The sequence below is a fragment of the Cotesia glomerata genome, linkage group LG7 (assembly GCF_020080835.1).
Source record: "Cotesia glomerata isolate CgM1 linkage group LG7, MPM_Cglom_v2.3, whole genome shotgun sequence".
Taxonomy (NCBI): Eukaryota; Metazoa; Arthropoda; class Insecta; order Hymenoptera; family Braconidae; genus Cotesia; species Cotesia glomerata.
The window spans coordinates 16,505,431-16,529,733 of NC_058164.1; the positions used below are offsets into that span (position 1 = coordinate 16,505,431).

General features: G+C 34.7%; 1 long non-coding RNA gene across 1 annotated transcript; it reads right to left on the reverse strand.

Annotated features, from left to right (window-relative positions):
- Positions 1-4,334: 4,334 nt before the first annotated feature.
- On the reverse strand, positions 4,335-4,910 carry LOC123268830. The gene is made up of 2 exons (XR_006510305.1): positions 4,780-4,910; positions 4,335-4,377 (listed from the first exon to the last, which is right to left on the reverse strand). It is a non-coding gene; the product is annotated as an uncharacterized LOC123268830 (long non-coding RNA).
- Positions 4,911-24,303: the final 19,393 nt, after the last annotated feature.

Here is a 24,303-nt window from a genome sequence, read left to right on the forward strand (position 1 = left end):
ATAATTACAAAACTCGATAACTACTTTACCATTTAAAGAAAATTAAGAAAGATTTACAAAAGAATCCCATGACAGGTAAAATAGTTATTACGAAATCAGTAGAGTAACTCTTGACTCACAGGGACGCGAGTCTACCGGGAGAGGGCAAACTTCTGAAAAACTTTTTTTTCGGAGGTAAACCTTGACTCACAGGGACGCGAGTCTACTGGGAGAGGGCAAACTCCTGAAAAATTTTTTTTTCGGAAGTAAACCTTGACTCACAGGGACGCGAGTCTACTGGGAGAGGGCAAACTCCTGAAAAATTTTTTTTTCGGAAGTAAACCTTGACACACGGGGACGCGAGTCTACTGGGAGAGGGCAAACACCTGAAAAAAATTTTTTTTTGGGACAATGCATAACGCGCGAAATAATTTTCAATTATTTATAGTAGATATTACATTCAACACCCCCTAAGTAACAAGCGGGACGCTTGTCTAGAGGGAGGGTCGTGTTACGTCCCCACCTGCATTCGCAGATGTCTCTATAGTAAATACGCGCGCTAATTCAAAACTCTAATAATTATACTATAATTTCATAAATATTCTTATTTTATAAATAATAATGTAAAATGATAAGTAAAGAATTCCAAATGTTAAATATTAAATACTAAAATATTAGAAATAGAAAATGATAAGAAAAGTGAAACTCAGCCAACACCTGAGTAAACAGCATATTTTTAAGTTCACATTAACATTTTCTCTCGAAGAATGTTAATGGAAAAACTAGAATGATTCATTGTAAGACAACTAGCGTTGAGTACACAAGGTATTCGAGAACATTCGAGGAATGTTCTAAATAAACAAACGATAACGAACGCTCGCGTGTCCTGGACTCTGGAGTTGAGTCAGCGTGCGTCATCCGAGTGGGCCTCGGAAACGCCACGCACATCAACTCAGGAGAACAGGACGTTCGGGGCCCGATACGCAACCCTACTCTTCCCAGGGCGCGGCCCTTGGACGAGGACATATAAGCAGGGTGCACGGGTAGTTCGGGGCTCTTCTTAATCTTAAAGTTACGCACTTAAGACTCTTCATAATTTATACTTGTCGTGAGACTATTAATTCCGGTTATGAAATACCATTACGTACTTCACGGCAGTTGTCAAATCATATTAATTAAACGTGTATTTTAAATAGTTAAATAAAGTTATTTGTTAATTAAATTCACCGAAGTTAGTTATTTCGGAGTTAATTCGAGAACCTTCTACTTACGACTCTGGAGGTCGTAACATCTTTATCTCCAGCTCTAGTTGTTCTACCGGCTACCTACAAACCTGTGAGGAAACTGGGACGTAACAGATTAACCAATATATAAGAAAGTCAGAACTGCAAATATCTTGGTAGTTTTAAAAATAAAATAATTACAGAAGGAAAAAAAGATGAAAACGTCCTAGTAACTTCTTCTTCAGACTTATTTGAAGAAAATAAAATCGGTGCAGTTTTAATTAAGTTTGGGGCAATAAGGAAATATCAGGATCAACTTCAGAATCTGGAATTGATGGACCGACCCCAGTTGCAAGGCGATGTTGCTTTTTGGTTGTCAGCGCACCCAGTAAACACGTTTACGTCAATGTGACGTCAAAATGACATTGGGCTATGTCAGGATTTACGTAAGATACAAGTCACGAATGAGTCATATATGACTCATTATTTCACACTTCTTGACGTAAGATTCTGACGTAAAAATATGACGTAGTCATGACGTCAATATTATGTCTCAATGACATTTATGACGTCAATATGACATACCTGTGATGTCTATATCATGATAATGATGTCATTATGACGTAAAAGTGATGTAAGTGATGTAAGAATTGTACCTCAGAAAAAATATTAAAAAAAAATTTCTCAAAAATAAAAAGATGGCAATTTTGAAATTAATTATAGTGTTGTGGACTTATTACAAAGTTTGAAACACTAGTTATATGTTGATACTTGATGAAAAAATCCTGAAATATGCTGGGCTCGAACTTGGGTCCTCATGTATCGAAGTCTGGAACGCTGCTCACTTGTCCAAGTAACGGTTCATGTTACGAAGTAAATAACTTATGTGATAAGCCTTACATGACGAAAAATACTTATTTCATAATTTTTCTGAGATTAAATGGATTTTAAGAGCTGGAATTGTATAAAATTCAAGTCTAATAATTTATACAATTTTATAAAATTTCATTAAACTCATGAAATTTTATAAAGTTCTATAAAACTTTGTAAAAACTCTTATAAAAGGCTCTTTAGTGAAACTTGTGGTAATGAATAGGCAATTTATAAATTTTCATAAGAATTGATTGAATCTTACACTTTCAAAAATTTTCGTCTAAAAGCGGACACAGAGAACTTTAGACTCTCTGCGGACACAGAGAACTTTCACAGAGTGAAATTTTTCAGAGTAAACGATGTATCCGTGTCATTTGAATATTTTTAATACTTATTGATTTCTCAAGACTCGAATTTTTTATTTAATATTTACAGAAAATTTAGTATTTTTCATTTGGATTTTTCTTCTTCAAAATTTCAATTTACAAAATTTAGATTTTTTTAATTTCAACTCTTTTAAGTATACAATTTTTTCTATATTTCTTTTTATTTTTAATTTCAATTTTTTTCGAAATTTTAATTTCTTTAATTTAACATACTAACAACATTATGAAACTTTATGTACACAGTAAAAAAATTTTGCGTCATTGTTTCAAAAATTTTTTTGTTAAAAATTTTATGTTAAATATTTAACATTTTTTATGTTGATTTAACACAATAAATGTTAAATTTACACTTAAAAAAGTTAAATATTTAACACAAAAATTTTTAACACTAAAGTTTTTGACGCAATGACGCAAAATTTTTTACTGTGTAAAATACTATTAGTCTCGTCAATAACAATCATGAAACTGTTTGAATTATTTCAAATACAATGTTTCATAAGTAGCAACACCAATGTCAGAAAATTATTTTTCAAGTAATAGTGCAATATTTAAATGACTGACATTTAATTTCTTGACACAAAATCATAAGAAATTATATGTTTACTCGCTTGACGGTTTAAAAATTTAGAGTTCATGCCACATAAATTGAACTCGGTATTTTGTTATCAGTTTCACACCAAATCATTTATACTGAATGGTCGAAAATATTTTTACAATGGATAAAAGTACCTAAATTCATGGAAAAAATATAAGTGAGAAACATATGCAACGAAAAAAAAGTATTTCTTGCACCAAGAAAATTTTGACGGAGGCCGAAGTTATATTGGAGCAAGAAGTGTTTTAGTGTCAAGAAATTTTGACTTCATTCACGAAATTTTCAGTCATCTCTAATATATTCTTAGTCCAAAGAAATTTACCTTTGAGTCAAGATTTTTTTTCTGCAGTGTATGGAAACATACAAGCAAAGATATAAAAAGTTTATATCCCACATGTATTTAATTTGTATGTTTTTTTCTTAAAAACGTAAATGAAAAATATTTTGTATGTTATTTGCTAATATGTTAGATATATTCATTAATATTATAAATTATAAATTTTTGTTATTAAGAGCGGACTTAAATTTGCAAGGTACCAGCTTAAATCAGCTGTTTACCTCTTCCTGATTCTTACTAAATTTTAAACCAATTTTCACTAATATTTAACGATTAATTGTAAATTAGACATCTTGTTGAAGAAGTTTTATATTTGATAAATTTTGATCAATCGATAATATTAAAAAAATACATCCCCCAAATTTTATCAATATTATGGAAAATAATCGTTTGTCACTGATTTAGAAAATGACTTTCAAATTACGTCAGTATTATGTACAATTGTGACAAATTATTGATGTTAAATAATGACTCACAGATGGTATCGGTATTACGTAAGACCGTGACTTGTCACTGATGTAAACACATGATATTAATCTTACGTCAAGATTACGTACAACCGTGATTTGTCACTGATGTAAACGCATGATGTTAAACTTACGTCAAGATTACGTACAGCTGTGACTTATCACTGATGTAAACGCATGATGTTAAACTTACGTCGTTATGACATACAATGATGGCATTAATGTTACGCAATATTGTAGTTTATATATTATGTCAGTTGTACGTAATATCTAAGTCATTTCCGTTACATCATAGAGAAGTAATAAACTTACATCAGTATGATGTCAAAAATATATCATATATTTTTACATCATAATTGGATTACAAGACAGGTCAATTTTACGTCATATTTACGTAAAATATTGTGACATTCCTATGACTTATAAATGACGTCATATTGAAGTCATGTGTTCATTGGGCATTCCGTTGTTTTGTTTTTAGATTTGACCAAAGTTTTTTGAGTTGATCTGCATTTCGCTGCAATATTTTTAAAAATTATTATAAATTCGGCATACTATGTATTAAAAAAATAAAGATGAAATTAACAGATAACTAACAATTTTTAATTGTTTCTCTTTGAAAAAATCAAAATAAAACGCAATTAACGAAAAAATTTCACATCCCAAGCGGCACAAATTTTTTTTTGTTAATGTTTTGTTAAATTTAAGTTGACAATTATTAATTTTTTAACTTCTTGTTGAGTGAAATCTACCAAAAAGTTAACATTTTTTTTTGTGACGCTTGAGATGTAGAAAATTTGAAAAACTACAAGTCCAATTTTCAAGAAAAACTTTCTAAAACTAATTTATTTGTAAAATTTAATTAAAAACTGATCAAGTGGCTGTTAATTTTAGAGTCATATTAAAAATTTAATTTTACCCTTTCAGTAATTATACTAGATGAATTAAAGTCGGTTGCGATGAAATCCCATGCTTCTTTTTTTTCACTTAATGTAGCAGCATAACTCTTTTTATTTTCAATTACTTGGGCATAATTTTTTTTAAAATTTGTAGAAAATATTTTTTCTACAGCGGTAAAATTAGTACTTTTTCCTTTTTTTGACATATTTTCTTCTGATCTTGCGGTAATAATTTTCTAGTTGAACTAGAGGCTTGAATTTGAGGCTTACAATTTTCTAAGGTACATTTGTACATCTGTTTACAATTTTGAATAAAAAACTTCATTGTCAAAATTTAAGTACTTTTCAACCAATGAGATTGTTGGAAACATAAGAATTTTCACGGAAATTGACGAACACGCGTTGACTTGGTCTTAAGTTGGGTCTTACTAAAGCTTATCTTACTGAAAATAAGATCCTGCTTAAAACTTTTTACTTACTCAAGTTTATCTTAAAGAATGACTCTGAAAACATCATAACTTACAGCCGATAAGGCCGTCTTCATGAAGACAGGCTTAAGTACAAACTTAAGACCGGACTATGAATACGGCCCTTACTCTCACGCTTGACGGTCATACAGATTTATATACTCCCAGCTAGTTGATTTGAACATCTTTTCATGCACTTGAAGACGGGCTGTAATTAAAATCTCTTCCTGTTTTCTGGACCCTGTAAATAAAAAATAAATTATAATAAGTAAATAATATTAAAATTTAAAAAACAAAAATTATTGTATTTTAACGTACACATTTTGAAAGAATCCTTTGCGAAGTTTAATTTAAAATAATTAAATTATTTTTTTTTATTTTTAAACTGATGACTTATTTACGTGCTTAGTGATTTATGCTGTTTTATTTAAAATGTAGGTTTTCTTTTGTTCTTCATCGACTTTATTTTATTTTAGTCTTCACTTTTTTATACATTTTGGTTTTTAAGTTATATTTTTTAAATGGGAATATGTCATTGTCCCAGCTGAGCAATGTCCCAGTTGATCAATGTCCCATTTTTTACTGTCCCAGTCAGCGAAAATCAAACTAGCGGCCTCTGGTAATTAAAAAAATAACTATAAAAATTTAATTTTCGTTATCGGAGAAATTTTTTTTACAGATGGCGCTGATTTGCGGAAAAATGAAAATATTGAAATAAATATATCTGAGTGATTTTCTTCATAGCTTTTGACTTTTAATACTGGTGCTTGAAACTTTTAGAGGTATCCACAGTACACTGGTACTTTGGACGAACTTCGAATGTTTATTCCAGGTCTTTCCCTCCATAGGTTTTTATTGTAATTACTACCAGTGGATTTTTTAATCAACCCTAAACGCACCAAGGACCTTAACGAATTGATACCTCTACACCAGGTCCTTGCCTCCATGGGTTTTTGTTTTAAATACTACCGGTGGATTTCTTAATCAACCCTAAATGTACCAACGACCTTACCGAGTTAATACGTTAACTCGAGGTGCTTACCTTCATAGGTTTTTATTTTAAATACTACTAGTGGCTTTCTTAATCAACCCCAAATGTACCAACGACCTTACTGAATTGATACCTCCACTCCAGATCTTTGCCTCCATAGGTTTTTATTATAAATACTACAGGTGGATTTCTTAATCAACCCTAAATGTACCAACGACCTTACCGAATTGATACCTCCATTCCAGGTCTTTGCCTCCATAGGTTTTTATTTTAAATACTACAGGTAGATTTCTCAATCAACCCTAAATCTACCAGTGACCTTACCAAATTGATACCTCCACTCCAGGTCTTTGCCTCCATAGGTTTTTATTTTAAATACTACAGGTGGATTTCTTAATCAACCCTAAATCTACCAATGACCTTACCTAATTGATACCTCCACTCCAGGTCTTAGTCGCCATAGGTTTTTATTTTAAATACTACTGGTGGTTTTCTTAATCGACCCTCATATATATATATATATATATATATATATATATATATATATATATATATATATATATTTATTTATTTATTTACCGAAGTCAAGTTTGAAGATACTATATATATCATATGTGTCGTCTTAAAATTATTTAGATATGCCAATATTCGAAAAGTTTCAAAATTATAAAAACTTATATTTCTCACTTTCTAACTCGAATAACTTTGGAATGGTAAAACTTATTGAATCTCTGTTAGTTGAATCTTAAAGCTCTTTAAATAAGCTTCAATTTGAGTACCATATCATATGTGTAGTCTTAAAAGTAAGTCCTATTCCGCTATGCTAAATATGAAATTTGCTGTTGCACTCATTTTTATTTATAATGAAATCTACTTCCATTTCGGCTGTCGAATGGCACTTTTTTTAAATACTACCGGTGATTTTGTTAACCAACCGTAAATGCACTAATGAAACTGATACGTTTACTCCATGTGTCTATTTTGATAGGTTCCCATTTTAAATAATATAGATTAATTTCTTAATGAACTCCAAATATATTGACGACTTGACCGAGTTCATACGTCTACTTCAAGTGTTTCTGATACTTCATCCTATTAATTATTATGTTTATAGTAAGTTTTAGTTTAAATTTATTGAAGTTAAGATGTTGAAAATTCAGGATTACATTACGTATATTGTTTTCATTTTGTTTTTTCCCTGCAGGTTTATATTTGGAATTTTACTTTTATGTAAGTGGCAGAGTTAGCCGAGCGGCACACGTTTGATTTGGGCGATCACCCAGGTAAGCAGCATTAAGCGTGGTTATTACTTGGATGTGCGACCACGCTCAATGCTGCTTACCTGGGTGCTTTACAAAGATTCAACTATCAGAGATTCAATAAGTTTTACCATTCCAAAGTTATTCGAGTTAGAAAGTGAGAAATATAAGTTTTTATAATTTTGAAACTTTTCGAATATTGGCATATCTAAATAATTTTAAGACGACACATATGATAAATATAGTATCTTCAAACTTGACTTCGGTAAATAAATAAATATATATATATATATATATATATATATATATATATATATATATATATATATATATATATATATATATGAGGGTTGATTAAGAAATCCACCTGTAGTATTTAAAATAAAAACCTATGGAGGCAAAGACCTGGAGTGGAGGTATCAATTTGGTAAGGTCACTGGTAGATTTAGGGTTGATTGAGAAATCCACCTGTAGTATTTAAAATAAAAACCTATGGAGGCAAAGACCTGGAATGGAGGTATCAATTCGGTAAGGTCAATGGTACATTTAGGGTTGATTAAGAAATCCACCTGTAGTATTAAAAATCAAAACCTATGGAGACAAAGACCTGGAGTGGAGGTATCAATTTAGTAAGGTCATTGGTAGATTTAGGGTTGATTAAAAAATCCACCTGTAGTATTTAAAATAAAAACCTATGGAGGCAAAGACCTGGAATGGAGGTATCAATTCGGTAAGGTCATTGGTACATTTAGGGTTGATTAAGAAATCCACCTGTAGTGTTAATAATAAAAACCTATGGAAACAAAGACCTGGAGTGGAGGTATCAATTTGGTAAGATCATTGGTAGATTTAGGGTTGATTAAAAAATCTACCTGTAGTATTTAAAATAAAAACTGTAACAAAACTTTCCCCTGAATTTCAAATGAATTCCCACCGGAGGCGGAGATACCGGCTGGGTACGGTTTTCCACGCTCGCCCCTAATCGACAAATTAACAAAATGAACCCGAGACTACCCAGGATGGGTTAGTGCACGATGAGGGCGCCAGGTAATTTTGTATAAAAATTACCAAAATGATAAAGTGCCAAGGGCCTTACCGGACGATCAATTAACAACTCGAAAGGATGGGAATGAAAAATAAGTCACGAAATAGTTAAAGCTAATATTGAGATCAAATGAATGTAATAATAGATAATAGACGGCAGAGTAATATTTTATATCGAGTACTTAGCATAAGGCGAATAAGTATTAGGAGAGATACAGGAAAGTGAGAGTTAGCAGAAAGGAAGTAATTTGAAAAATTATCAGATTAATTAACTAAATAAATTTTCATAGATAAGTTTATTTTAATTACGGCCTCAGAGGTCGAGATTGTTGAGATCCTCGCAGGCCGACTTATTCCTATTTCTGTATACAAATAAATTCTTTCTGAATATCTTAATCAACAATTAACTTTTGTTAATCTCTTTAAATAGATAAACGATCGCGCTGACGGATGGAGGCGCTTCGGATTTTTACGTCCAATCTTCGCAGGAACTCATCGCTGGTCATGCTGGAATCTCCCGAAAATTTTAGCTGCCAATTACGTGCAATAGCCCCATAATCGCGTTCACGCCCTCGCGACGGCGATCGATGCCTACTTGAGTGTCGCGAGCAGTCAGAGCAGTGTGTCGACATATATTCCGAGCTTTCTGAATCATAAGATTCACTGCCTGACGAAGAATGGCGACCCTCGCGACCTCTCGAGCTTCGGCTGGTGTCCTGAAAACGGACTACCGGACGCGAGATAGTACCCGCGCGACCACCGTGGGCTTGTGCAGTGGCTCCATCCACCACTACTTGGCATGGATTGCTTGCCTGACTCGTCCTCGCCGTTGGACGAGTGCCTGTGACGGTCGTAACAGTGGTTCTCGCTAGTGAGGAGGATCGAGTAATATGTGGAATTACGCTTATGTCCGGCATGGGTGGCCCCGACGTGCTAGCGCCCACTGGCGACGACGCAGACGGAAGAATAGGTGCTAATTCAGCCCGCCAGCTATTCAAAATTGAATAAAGTCGATCTTCATAAATTTGTAGGACTTCTGAGAACTCGCGACGAGTGGCGTACTGGTCAAGGGCGGCCTCTGCATATGCCGATCTTATTTTAGTTGTTCGAAGAGGGCGTGAAGACGTCAGTGGTCCTCGCCCACCCTCTGTTGTCGTGGTGCTGGTTCGGGTGTTCTCGGGGACTGATTGAACAGGGTCATCGTGCAAAGTCACGATCGGGATGTCCCCCTGAGAACCTCGTGGCTGTGCCTGAATATTGATAGGCAGACGATCTGGGGTTCCATCAACGATCGGATCCCATGGTACGTCTTTTCCTTCATCCTTAAATAGCAGTCGACGCATGCGCCTTCTTAGCGTGTCGTCATCTCCAATGTCCGAGACCCCGCGGCCTCTTAAATACACGCGAAGTGGACCGGGTTCCAAATACTCTGGAATTACTTCGGCGTGGGCGGGTATGCAGTCGATTTCAGGATTCCATCGAACATTGGGAACCTGAAGACGCGTCTGATGGTACCGATTCAGACGATTCTTGAGAACATCCTCTGAACCTAGGGTCGACAGTCCAAAGCTGGCCATCATTAGCCTCAAGTTAGCAATGGGCAGGTCGAGGATCCAGGTAAGTTCCGTCGGTGGGAGAGTTTCTTCGAGGTCCTCTTTATTCGACGCAGCGACTAGCTCGCTTCTCAAGTCCTGGACCGGGGGATTCTGGACTGTTGACATCGACTCGCCTGGCGTCGCCGGAGGTAGCTCAAGCTCAGGGTCATCTGCTCCACCCCTGAGACGCTCAACTCGCGTCGTGGTAAACCACGATTCAGTTTGAAGCAGCGTTTCGTCCATTTCGCCTAGTAACTCATCTACCATTGACCCGAATTCCTCATCCGAAATGTCATAATCCCAACTATAATCATCCATCTCACTCATAACCCGCGTATAACCTATACGGAACGCTCAAATTTCATTCACATTCAATTGTAATCAAATCGTTCCCCGCAATTATCGCCCGGGTATCGAAAAATATATAAATGATCGATTAATGGCTCCCTGGCCCCACGTTGGGCGCCATGTAACAAAACTTTCCCCTGAATTTCAAATGAATTCCCACCGGAGGCGGAGATACCGGCTGGGTACGGTTTTCCACGCTCGCCCCTAATCGACAAATTAACAAAATGAACCCGAGACTACCCAGGATGGGTTAGTGCACGATGAGGGGCGCCAGGTAATTTTGTATAAAAATTACCAAAATGATAAAGTGCCAAGGGCCTTACCGGACGATCAATTAACAACTCGAAAGGATGGGAATGAAAAATAAGTCACGAAATAGTTAAAGCTAATATTGAGATCAAATGAATGTAATAATAGATAATAGACGGCAGAGTAATATTTTATATCGAGTACTTAGCATAAGGCGAATAAGTATTAGGAGAGATACAGGAAAGTGAGAGTTAGCAGAAAGGAAGTAATTTGAAAAATTATCAGATTAATTAACTAAATAAATTTTCATAGATAAGTTTATTTTAATTACGGCCTCAGAGGTCGAGATTGTTGAGATCCTCGCAGGCCGACTTATTCCTATTTCTGTATACAAATAAATTCTTTCTGAATATCTTAATCAACAATTAACTTTTGTTAATCTCAAATGCGTTATGTCTGCCTTCGGATATAACAATAATCGCAAAAATAATTATAACAATGGTCAAGTTTAAATGATATCGAATATGATATTATTTATAAAAATGCAAAACAATCCTTACAAATATTGCAACTAATCATTTACAAATAACGCAAAATAATAAGTGTAAATAATGCAAACTAAGATTTATAAATATTGCATATAACTATTTATGAATAACGCAAAATAATAAATGTAAATAATGCAAACTAATATTTATAAATATTGCATATAACTATTTATGAATAACGCAAAATAATAAATGTAAATAATGCAAACTAATATTTATAACTGTTGCAAATAATTATTTATAAACAACGCAAAACGATAAATGCAAATAATGCGAAATAATTTCTATAAATATTGCAAAATAAGATTTGCTTCGCTAATTATAAGCTAAATTATAATTTCCAAAAATTACTAGTAATTACAACAAAATAATGTTGGCCGCGAATTATCTCAGCCGACTTCAAACAAAATTAGTCGCAAAGCATGAACAACAATAATGATAATAATTATACAGAAAAGTAATCATAAAATTATCGCATAATTAAATTTTGATCTTAGTAAGTGCGCAATAAAATTTCGGCACGAGCCACAGGACGCGATCAGGTGATTAACCGCCGCAAATTTCCCCCGAGAGGCCTATATTTAGTTTCTCAACGATTTAACCCACGTTTGGTTATTAATGAATTCAATCTTATTATCAAACAGTTCACTGCAATTAATTTATTATCAATTAGCCACGTGGCCAAAATGGCCGCCTCACGTGGGAAACCGGCGCTGGATCTTGCCCAGGAGAATCTCAACAGTCACCACGGTGGAAAATTATCAAGGACTTACCAAATTACGTTCAATCACCAGGTCAAACAATTTCGGTGGAACCAATAAATATTTATGAGCAATTGCTTTATTAATGAAATGAGACTATGCACTGGCTTGAACACACCGATGCACTCTATCCAGTTTCACGCCTGTGACTGTTTTCTTTTTCCGGCAGCATGCAACCAGTTGCAGATACTGACCTGCCATCTCGAGGGACTTTCAATCACCTCGGCTATTGCCAGTATTATTTTCAAAAATCCAATTCCACCGCGTGACAAATGATTCTCTTTTAGGGCATGAATCGAGCCGGCACCCGCATGAAATATCAATTTAACAACAATTATAACCATTATTTAAATAATCGTACGACAAATACCCCAACGTGAGTTTTATGCATAAATTTGAGCCGAGCTTCAGGCTCGTGTGCTCCAAATTGGGGACCTCAGGCATCTTCAGGCCCGTCGACCGTCTACTTGGGCCCCGCACATTTTATAAATTAATTTAATTAAATAAATTAATTATTTAAACTACATAATTAAATTTGTCGACTAGTAATTTCAGTCGCCGGCAATCACCTTGATCGCGTTTTGGGCTGAAATGAAATACACGTAAATGCTATAAACTTAAAACTAAATCTTATTTCTAATAAATTTTAATTTATTAGCCCGGGAGGTGCCGCCATCTAGCGGAGCCTCCCACACCAGTGTGCTCAAGCCCGGCGGGAAATGCCACGGCGTGTAAACACCGTGACAAAACCTATGGAGGCAAAGACCTGGAATGGAGATATCAATTCGGTAAGGTCGTTGGTACATTTAGGGTTGATTAATAAATCCAACTGTAGTATTTATAATAAAAACCTATGGAGGCAAAGATCTGGAGTAGAGGTATCAATTCAGTAAGGTCGTTGGTACATTTGGGGTTGATTAAGAAAGCCACTAGTAGTATTTAAAATAAAAACCTATGAAGGTAAGCACCTGGAGTTAACGTATTAACTCGGTAAGGTCGTTGGTACATTTAGGGTTGATTAAGAAATCCACCTGTAGTATTTAAAATAAAAACCTATGGAGGCAAAGACCTGGAGTGGAGGTATCAATTTGGTAAGGTCATTGGTAGATTTAGGGTTGATTAAAAAATCCACCTGTAGTATTAAAAATAAAAACCTATGGAAACAAAGACCTGGAGTGGAGGTATCAATTTAGTTAGGTCATTGGTAGATTTAGGGTTGATTAAAAAATCCACCTGTAGTATTTAAAATAAAAACCTATGGAGGCAAAGACCTAGAATGGAGGTATCAATTCGGTAAGGTCATTGGTACATTTAGGGTTGATTAAGAAATCCACCTGTAGTATTAAAAATAAAAACCTATGGAGGCAAAGATCTGGAGTGGAGGTATCAATTCAGTAAGGTCGTTGGTACATTTGGGGTTGATTAAGAAAGCCACTAGTAGTATTTAAAATAAAAACCTATGAAGGTAAGCACCTCGAGTTAACGTATTAACTCGTTAAGGTCGTTGGTACATTTAGGGTTGATTAAGAAATCCACCGGTAGTATTTAAAACAAAAACCCATGGAGGCAAGGACCTGGTGTAGAGGTATCAATGCGAAAAGGTCGTCGGTGCATTTAGGGTTGATTAAAAAATCCACTGGTAGTAATTACAATAAAAACCTATGGAGGGAAAGACCTGGAATAAACATTCGAAGTTCGTCCAAAGTACCAGTGTACTGTGGATACCTCTAAAAGTTTCAAGCACCAGTATTAAAAGTCAAAAGCTATGAAGAAAATCACTCAGATATATTTATTTCAATATTTTCATTTTTCCGCAAATCAGCGCCATCTGTAAAAAAAATTTCTCCGGTAACGAAAATTAAATTTTTATAGTTATTTTTTTAATTACCAGAGACCGCTAGTTTGATTTTCGCTGACTGGGACAATAAAAAATGGGACATTGATCAATTGGGACATTGCTCAGCTGGGACAATGACATATTCCCTTTTTAAATTTATAGATAAACCGTGTTTAAGGTAAATATTTTTAATCCAACAATGCACGCCTCACTGATCCAGTCATTGCAGATCGTTCAGCAGCAATGATACCCACTGTTGGTACAACATTTCCATTTTTTTTTATTATCACGCTGTGAATTTTGAGTTTTTAAAGTTCACATTGACTGTATCTTATCTTGAGTAGTTCATCTTTTTTTGACAGGTTTCTTGGATTTTCGCCCTCTTTTTTTTGTCTATTCCATGGATCAGCATCACAATGATTATCACTGTAAAATTGATTAAAATTAGAGCTGGCATTACTCTCAGGATCCGAACGATTTGCTTCTTCTTTACTTTCAGATACGGTTATTTTAAATTCTGAACCAGAACTATGACTACAATTTTCTTCTTCAGAAATAGATTCCTTTGATTTATTCCACGCATGTACTTTTTTAGTAGCTCTTTGTGCAGCTTGATGTATAGATTTTTTCTTACTGCTACTGGCTGTCGTCAGTGGAGCATCATCATCAAGTACGACAAGTTGTACTGTTGGTTTAGGTGGTTGAAGACAAAAAAGCCGATGAATTCTATTAAAATCTGGTGCTGGCAAATGTTCCTTTAATAATGTTTGTAATACACCTTTGGCTGTGATATAAAGTTACTTAATTCTCCATCATCACGCTCAAGCTGTTCAGGTGTTCTTACTGTACCAGTTCATTATAAACCAATGACAACGTATTTGCCACACTAAACAGCCTCACGCGCTATAAAAACTGCACGCTTTACTTTGGCTGGAATACATAGATACTTGAAAAACCGCTGGTGTGACGATCGATATTGGTATGATATTGTTTTTTATCATTCTATTTTCAGCATCTATAAGCACAGCAACTTCATAAAACCTTTGCTTAGCGTCGATCCATAGTCTTACAGAAAACTCACATACATTGGTAAATTCATCTGACAGAGGAACCTCTTCAATTTTGAACGCCACACCATGAAAAGTAAACTGGCGCACAGTGTACATACTTCGTAATTTCATATCCATTGCAACTATTTCCATATCACCTACACCACCTTTTTCCACAGCAGCTATGAAGTCATTAAGCTGAGCAAAAAGTGTCCCTTCGCCTCACATACCTAGTCGTACCATATAGGACATATTCCGTGGCTTAGAAGCGCTAGTAGTATTGGCATACACAACTCATGCGTTTGACAATTTACTTTTTAACTCAAATACGTTCAAACCTGTTTTAGTAGGTTTTGAACTACCAGTAGGACATAGATTTTTAGTTTGATGATACGCATAGAATTTAATTAAACCATTAAAATCATCCCCACACCATTGCAGTAATTGTTTAAGCCGACTTTTCTACTTTGCAACACCGCTTTATGAAGGCTTGTCGATTAACGCGGAATACGTACTAAATATAATATTTTTCTTGACAGTACCATTAATTGTTGATGATATTTTAGCACCAACTCCTATGGTATAGCACAGAAAGTGCGCCAGATGTTATTATTTCTTCTGACATCAGTACACTTACATCAGTACACTTTACAACGATGCAGTCTTGATAACTAGATGAGGATGCTTGCGACCAAATTTTAATTTGGTTGGCATACAATCTACGTAGGTCCCTGGAACACCCATTTCATCGTCGTCAGCCTCTTCATCCACAAAGAGTGTGAAAAATTTTCGCTTTTAAACTTTTATTTAAGAGAAAAAATATGTAACCTACAAAAAAATCGACCAATATATATAAGAATAATATTATTATTTTAGTAAATAAAGTGTTTCGGAAAATTAAAACGTATAATACCTTAAACGGTTGCTTTCAGCATTTTTAGTACCAACTCCTATAACACTTAGGATTTATTTTATAAATTTAATTAACACCGATAGATTTATTAAATTACTAACGATAACAAATAAAAGTTACGAATATACTACCCGTTTTTAAAATTTTGATCTGGGTAATCGGGATCTGCGCAATGTATATTTTGTGTCATCGAGTATCTGTGTAATCATAATCTGTGTAATCGGGATCTGGGTAAAAGGGATCTGGGTAATGGCGCCATCTGTGTAATTGGGATCTGGGTAAAAGACGCCATCCCGAAAATTTTCGAAAATCGAGAAGTTTTTGGTTTTCTCCCGTTTTGCAAACATCGAATTCTCATCAGATCTCGACGTTTGGAGGTCCTAGGAAGCTTCCCTAACTACTCTCTCAAGGGTATCATTACGTCTGTGTGTGTGTTTTTTGTTTTTTTTTTAACTTCCCGCTAAGAAAATCGAAGACTTTTAAGAATCGGGAAGTTATTGTTTTCACCCCGTTTTACGAAAATCGAGTTTTCATCGAATCTTGACGTTTGAGGTCCTAGAAAGCTTCCCTGACTATTCCCGCAATGGTGTCTGTACATCTTTATGTATCGGTGGATGAGTGGGTGTATGTAAATCTCTCATAACTTTTGAACGGCTTGACCGATTTGATCGCAGTTGATGCTATTCGAAAGGGTTTGACTGAACTTAAATTTTGAATTTACTTCCGAACAATTCGGACCGGTAGATTTTGAGAAATTGCAAAAAAAATAAAAAAAAAAATTTTTCCAAATGTCGTTTTTTTGGAATAACTTTTAAACGGTTTTACCGATCAATTATTAAAACTTATCAGCTTTTAACATAAAAAAACTACGTCGATCGCCGCCAGTCCGGTCAAAATCGGTTGAGTCGTTCGTGAGTTATCGTTGACGAAAGAAAACCGAAAAAAGCCGAAAAAAGCTTTTTTTCGGAATTACTCCGAAATTTTTCGTTCTATCAATTTAAACTTGAAGATCCTTTATGAAGCTTAAAAAACTGCGTCGAATGCCACCAACCGCATGAAAATCGGTACATTCATTCAAAAGTTATTGCGATTTGAAAATTCAAAAAATAGTGTTTCATCAAACTTCTATCAAACTTTTGAGCTCGAAGAGCTCAAAAGCTTACAAAAGCTGTTTTTTTGAGCTCGGAGAGCTCAAAATAATACACAAATTGTATTTATGAGCTCGAAGAGGTCAAAAACGTCATTAGTGTTTTCAAGTGTTTAGGTATAGAATTGGCGGGAACTTGCAGGGATGGCCTTCAGGGTCAACCGTTTTCCTAATTTTTTTCTTTATAATAGAGAAGCGAAAAAAATCTCCCATAAACACTGCCATTATTGAAGGATGATGGTCAATAGCGTGGAATTTTCACCCACTAAAAAAAACCTCTCTCCTTCCCCGTAGATGGTACGGAGATGACTGGATCGGAACCGCGTTAGCATTACTTCAATCCAGTCCGTGATGCGTCTCACGACGCCTACTTCTAGTTAGTGGTCCCTTCCTGCGGTTTTTTCTGTTTAAAGGTACTGCGCGTAGGCTGCGATAGCTGACCAGTTATATTATTTTTTGAGCATGCAGGATACCAAGCTCTCTGGAGAGAGGGTGGTGCCAATAGTTTCTTCGGTGCTGCTTCTGTAGTCCTTTAACTTTATACACACGAAAAAAGTATGTTTGGCGTCGTCGATTTAGTCCGGGCAGTATTCGCACGACAGCGTGTGGTGCAGCCCCATCTTGAAGAAATAAGCGTTAAGCTGTCCGTGTCCCGTCAATAGCTGGGTGAAGAAGAAGTCCGTGTCCCCATGCTTCCGAGAAAGCTAGAAGTTGATCTTTCAGATCAGGCGCGCCGTCCATCTGCCCATCTCTCCCGATGTCCATCGGTTCTGCCACTCTTGCTGCATTTCCGCCTTTACCCTCGTTCTTGCGTCATTCATGTTTTCGTCACTGTTTTTAGCGTCATAGAGTTTTGTTCTTTTGAACGCCAGTAAGTCGATGAGCACGGCTCCCGCAATGGTAGCTTTAAGAGCCGGTCCCTATGAGTACAGCTTTTCATTTCTCTTCTAAACGAGTGCAACAAGGATAGTACCGTTTCTCGCCGTGAGTGCGACGCGAGAAAAAGATGGGACCAGTACTTAAGAGTCAATTGTTTTCCAATTTTTTTTTTAATTTAATAAAACCAATACCTTCCCGAATTGTGAATATTTTCGATGTTTTCAGTGGCAAGTTATAACAATATTTCGACCTTTTTAATATTGAGCTATTGAATTCGTATTTTTCTTTATAATTTGAAAATTTATCACAATTTACCTGTCTTATTGAAAACTTCCTTTTCTACTACTTTCTTTTCTGCATCGTCCTCTTCTGCAATTTCATTTTCCGTCAGTGCTGTTTCTGCAATTTTCTTTTCCGTAACTTCCTTTTCTCCAACTTCTTTTTCTTCCCGACAACTGTCTTTTTCGCAGTCAATATTCAGCGCATCATCTATTTTTTATATTTATATGTGATTTCAATAATGTGTTTCAAATTTATCTATTCTTCTATATATATATAAGAGATTTCCACCTATATAGTCACTCATCACGATATCTCTGAAACCATTAGAGCTAAAGACTTGAAATTTGGTAGGAATATTCTTTTCACCGAGTAGAGGTCAGCTAAGAACGGATTTTACGAAATTCCACCCCCAAGAGGGGTTGTGGGGGTGTTAATTGAAAAAAATTCACATTTGAAAAATACAGCTCTTATAGGTATTAAACTTAGTCAGGATATTCTTTTTGGCATGTTTGAATTTACTAAGAACTAATTTTATGATATTCCACTCCCAGAAGGGAATGCGGGGGCGTTGAAAATTAAAAAAAAAATTTTATCTTCCAATCTATAGCTTTTAGAACTCTGAAACTTGACCAAAAAATTTTTTTTAGCATCTTTGAGTTTACTAACAACTAATTTTATGATATTTCACCCCTAGAGGGAGTGCGGGGGCGTTAAAAATTAAAAAAATTGTTTTTTCCAATCTATAGCTTTTGAAACTCTGGAACTTGGCCAGAATATTTCTTTTGGCACGTTTGAATTTACTAAGAACTAATTTTATGATATTAAACCCTAAGGGGGTTGTGTGGGGACGTTAAAAATATTAAAAATTTGTATCTTCCAATCTATTGCTTTAAGAACTTTAAAACTTGGCCAAAATATTTTTTTTGGCATGTTTGAGTTTATCAAGAATTAATTTTATGATATTCAACTCCAAGAGGGTTGTGCGAGGGCGTTAAAAATTAAAAAAAAAATGTGTATTCCAATCTATAGCTTTTAGAACTCTGAAACTAGGCTGGAATAGAGTTCGGGAATAATGCCCTTAGAAAAAATGCATGGTGTAAAATAAAAATAAAAAAAAAGTCAAAATATTTAATTAATAGCTGCAATAGATCAAAACTTGAAACGATTTTTTATTTCGTCCTGTTAAACAACCAAGAATAAATACTTATCTATATATATATATAAGAGATTCCCACCTATATATTGACTCATCACGATATCTCTGGAACCATAAGGCGTAGCGACTTGAAATTTGGTAGGAATATTCCTTTCGCCGAGTAGAGGTCAGCTAAGAACGGATTTTACGAAATTCCACCCACAAGGGGGGTTGCGGGGGCGTTAACAATAGAAAATTCCCATTTTTAACCTATAGCTCCTATCGACTTCAAATTTGGTAGGAATCTCCTATATGTGATGTAGAAATGATCTAAGAGCGGATTTTACGACAATCTACTTCCAATATGGATTGCGGGGGTGGACGTTAACAATGAAAATTAAAAATTTCCGACTTCTAGCTCCTACAGACTCCTAATTTTGTATGAATTTTGTGTAAGTGATGTAAAAATAATTTATGAACGAATTTTACGATATCCAACTCCACAGAGGAGTGCAGGGGTGGGTCTTAACAATGAAAATTTAAAATTTCCGAGCTGTAGCTCCTATAGGCTCCAAATTTGGTAAGAATCTGTTCTATGGGATGTAGAAATGATTCAAGAGCGGATTTAATGACAGCCTACCCCCAATATGGATTGCGGGGGTGGGCGTTAACAATGAAAATTTTTAATTTCCGAGCTACAGCTCCGAGAGACTCATAATTTTGTATGAATTTTCTGTAAGTAATGTAAAAATAATTTATGATCGAATTTTACGATATTCCTCCCCACAGGGGGGTTCGGGGGTGGGTTTTAACAATTAAAATTTCAAATTTTCGAGCTGTAGCTCCTATAAGCTCCAAATTTGAAAAGAATCTGCTATATGCGATAAACTATATGCCAATAAATCTATATATATATATATATGAGATTTCCACCTATATATTGACTCATCACGATATCTCTGGAACCATAAGACGTAGAGATTTGAAATTTTGTAGGAATATTCCTTTCGCCGAGTAGAGATCAGCTAAGAACGGATTTTACGAAATTCCACCCACAAGGGGGGTTGCGGGGGCGTTGACAATGGAAAATTCCCATTTTTAAACTATAGCTCCTATCTACTCCAAATTTAGTAGGAATCTCCTATATGTGATGTAGAAATTATCTATGAGTGGATTTTATGATAACTCATCCCCAATAAAGATTGCGGGGTAGGGGTTAACAATGAAAATAAAAAATTTCTAAACTATAGCTCCTATAGGTTTCAAATTTGGTAGGAATCATTTATATATGATCCAGAAATGATCTAATAGTGGATTTTATAACAACCTCCTCCAAATATGGATTGCGGGGGTGGGTGCTAACAATGAAAATTTTAAATTTCTAAGCTAAAGCTCCCATAGGCTCTAAATTTGGTAAGAATCTGCTATATTCGAGGTAGAAATAATCTAAGAGCGTATTTAATGATAACCTACTCCAAATATGGATTTCGGGGGTGGGTGTTAACAATTACAATTTTAAATTTCCGAGCTATAGCTCCTACAGATTCCAAATTCGGTAAGAGTCTTCTATGTGTGATGTAGAAGTGATCTAAATGAGGATTTCAATAAATTTTACCTTCAATAGCGATTGCGGGGGTGAGCGTTAGACTTTTCAATTTCAATTTCCAAACTGTAACTTTTATAGACTCTAAATTTGGTAGAAATCTTCCGGTATAATTTTCCTGTCAAGTTCAGCTAAGAATGGATTTTATTAATTTCCTTCCCCAAAGGGGTTTGCGACGGCGTTAACAATGAAAAATTCCCGTTCTTAAACTATAGTTTCTATCAACTCCAAATTTGGTAGGAATCTTCTGTAAGAGATATAGAAATAATCTATAAACGAATTTTACGATATCTCACCCCACAGGGGTTGCGGGGATGGGTATAAACAATGAAAATTTTGAATTATGAAGTTGTAGCTCTTACAGACTCCAAATTTTGTAGGAACTTTCTGTAAGTGATGAAAAAATAATTTATGAACGAATTCTACGATATTCTACCTCAAAGAGAATTGCGGGGGCGTTAACAATAAAAAATTCCCGTTTGTAAACTACAGCTCCCATATATTCCAAATTGGGTAAGAATTATCTGTAAGAGATGTAGAAATAATATACGAACGAATTTCACGATGGTTCACCTCACAGGGGTTTGTGGGGGTAGTTGTTAACAAATAAAATTTTTATTTTCCAAGCTATAGCTCCTACAGACCCCAAATTTAGTAAGAGTTTTCTACATATAATATAGAAATTATTTAAGAACGGACCTTACAACGAATTACCTCCAATAAGGATCGCGGGGGTGGGTGTTAACAATAAAAAATTTCAATTTCCAAAATATAGCTTCTAAAAACTCTAAATTTGGTAAAAATCTTTTATTTCTTATGTAGAGATCATCTCACAATGAACTTTAATAAAGACTATTTCCGTTAGGAATTTCGGGGATGGGTGCTAAAATCTAAAATTTTAATTTCCAAACTGTAACTTCTACAGACTCTAAATTTGGTGAGAATCTTCGTGTATGATGTCAAGTTCAGCTAAGAATGGATTTTCTCGAATTCTAACCCTAGAAGGGATCGCGGGGGTGTTAACAATGAAAATCTCTCATTTCCAAACAAAAGTTTCTATGGACTTGAAGTTTTGTTGAAACCTTTTGTTTATAATGTAGAAATTTTCTCGAATAGGATCTTATGAAATTCCTCTCCCATATAAGAGTGTGGGAGTGATAATTGTCAAAAAATTTATACTTTTCAAATACAGTTTCTACAGATATAGAATTTAATAGAATCTCAAGAGAAACAGGAACTTACGGGAATGGCCTCCAAGGAAAACGGATTTAAATATTTTCCTTTTTTAATAATTATATTTTCTCACAACAATCGTCTCTTTGGCAACGGCAAAAAAAGTCATTGTAAGGTTTCCAAAATTTAACTTTACATGTAGCTATTCACTCAACGGACTAAGAATTGTAACAGGGAAAATCGAACTTCCCGGGGTCATTATCGACCCCGATAATTGACGCACGGTAGGTAAGGGTTTTCCCTTACTTTTCGATTTTTGACAAGAGTTTCGACTTGTCACCGGGCGTGCTAATCAAGAGTCCCCACTACTGTTCCCGGAAAATGAAGCGGGGCGTAACAATAGGAAAGTTCGAGAGCCTGAGCTGAGAGTTATAAAAGAGCGAGCACGAAAAACATCGAGGCTTTTTCCCTTCTGGAAGCTAGTGGCCTTTTGCCTTTTGTGAATCAGTGACCTTGTTGAGATTAGATAAGTCAAGAGAGTGCAGTTTTGAACGCCGACGATAGAAAGCAACTACTGAGGAGTTTATTACGGTATTTGGAATTGGACAAGCCCTGACCGGAAGCTAACATAGTGGTTTGAGACGACAAGACGCCAAGCGGCGGAGCCAGCCAAGTTGGACCGGAGTATCAGTCGTCGTTGGATAAAACAATAATTGAGTCTCCAGGTATTTTCGATTAATTTAGGCCAAAATTGATTATTAATTTAATTAAGAGGCTGAAATAATTAAAATTAATTTCTCGAGCGGTTATTTTTATATTAGCAAGTTTTGTACTTTAGAAATTCATGCGCCAAGGTCATTTAGCTAGTTTTGTTATTGGATATTTATTTTAAAAGAATGAGATTAATAGTTTATTTGTGAATTTACTGTAGATAATTTAATCAGTAATTTATTATAGGCCTGCTGGCTATAATAAATTAATTTAGTTAATAATTTTCGAGATATAAAGAAAAGTAAATTTGAATAAGAAATGAAAATGCGTAATTAAGTCAGTGAAGGTCATTCTAGAATGTATGTAGTTAAGAGTTGTATTGAGACGCTTAGGATTCGAATAGTTGATGTTTAGAATTTTGTTTAGGAAGATTAAAATTAGTAAATCCTGTAATGAGTTCAGTAGAATTTATTAATTGAAGATATTAGTAGAAAATTTAGTAAGTGAACTAGTACAGAAATTTAGTGATTATGTAATGTAGTAAAATTTATTTGCAGTAAACAAGTGTTGGCGTAAAATTTAGTAGATTATGATAGTATTGTAAAGTTTTGGAAAATTAAATTTAGGCCGGTGGATAAATGTAATTAAATTGTTTAAGTTAGAAAAGTGCTAAATCAATTATTAAATAATTGATTGAATTTAAGGATAATTTATTAGATAAATTCGATAAGAAAATTTGGTGAATTTGGTAAATTTAGTTAATCTGGAGATTAAATTTATTTAAGGAAAATTGGTTAAAATTTTATTTAAGAAAATTTGAGAAATGAAGTTAACGTCCGGTGGATGATTTTATATGGAATTTAGTAAGATTATATGGTATTCCGTCAGGTAGACGAGGTTGTTTATGTGAAATTAGTTCAGATAATTGAATAATTAAGAAGTTTTTATTGGGTGAAATATGTTGTTTGTTATTCCGTCAGTTGGACGAAGGTTTAAGAAATTAAGAATCTAGATGTGTAATGGTCTATGATTAAATTTAGAAATTAGGAATCTAGATGCGTAATGGTCTATGATTAAATTTAGAATTTAGGAATCTAGATGCGTAATGATCTATAGTTGAAAGAATTTAAGGATATTTAGTTGTAAGTTTTGGCAAGTGCCTGCGTAGGTGAGAGGTCCTCACAATTAAGTAATTGATAAGTTAATTTCAAGGGTAATATTATTAAGAAATTTTGTTAAAATTAAATTGTTTATATTAAATAAATAATTGAATTGTTAATTGTTAATAATTGTTTCTCAGTATTAATTTTTCAGCCTTTCTCAACTTCTCACGACCCGATCTTTCCTTCTCATGCTCCCCGGTTTCTGGGACACCGAGTATAAAATCCCAGTGGCGCCCTTTTCAAAGAGGAAAGGGGTGACCAATTGGACAGGGCTAACCACCCCGTTACAGAATTTTACATACATTTTATTTTTGCTGATCACATAACCCATGAATTGTTCTTATTACCGAATCGCGGGAACGTAACAGATTGAAATGAATACATTTTCTA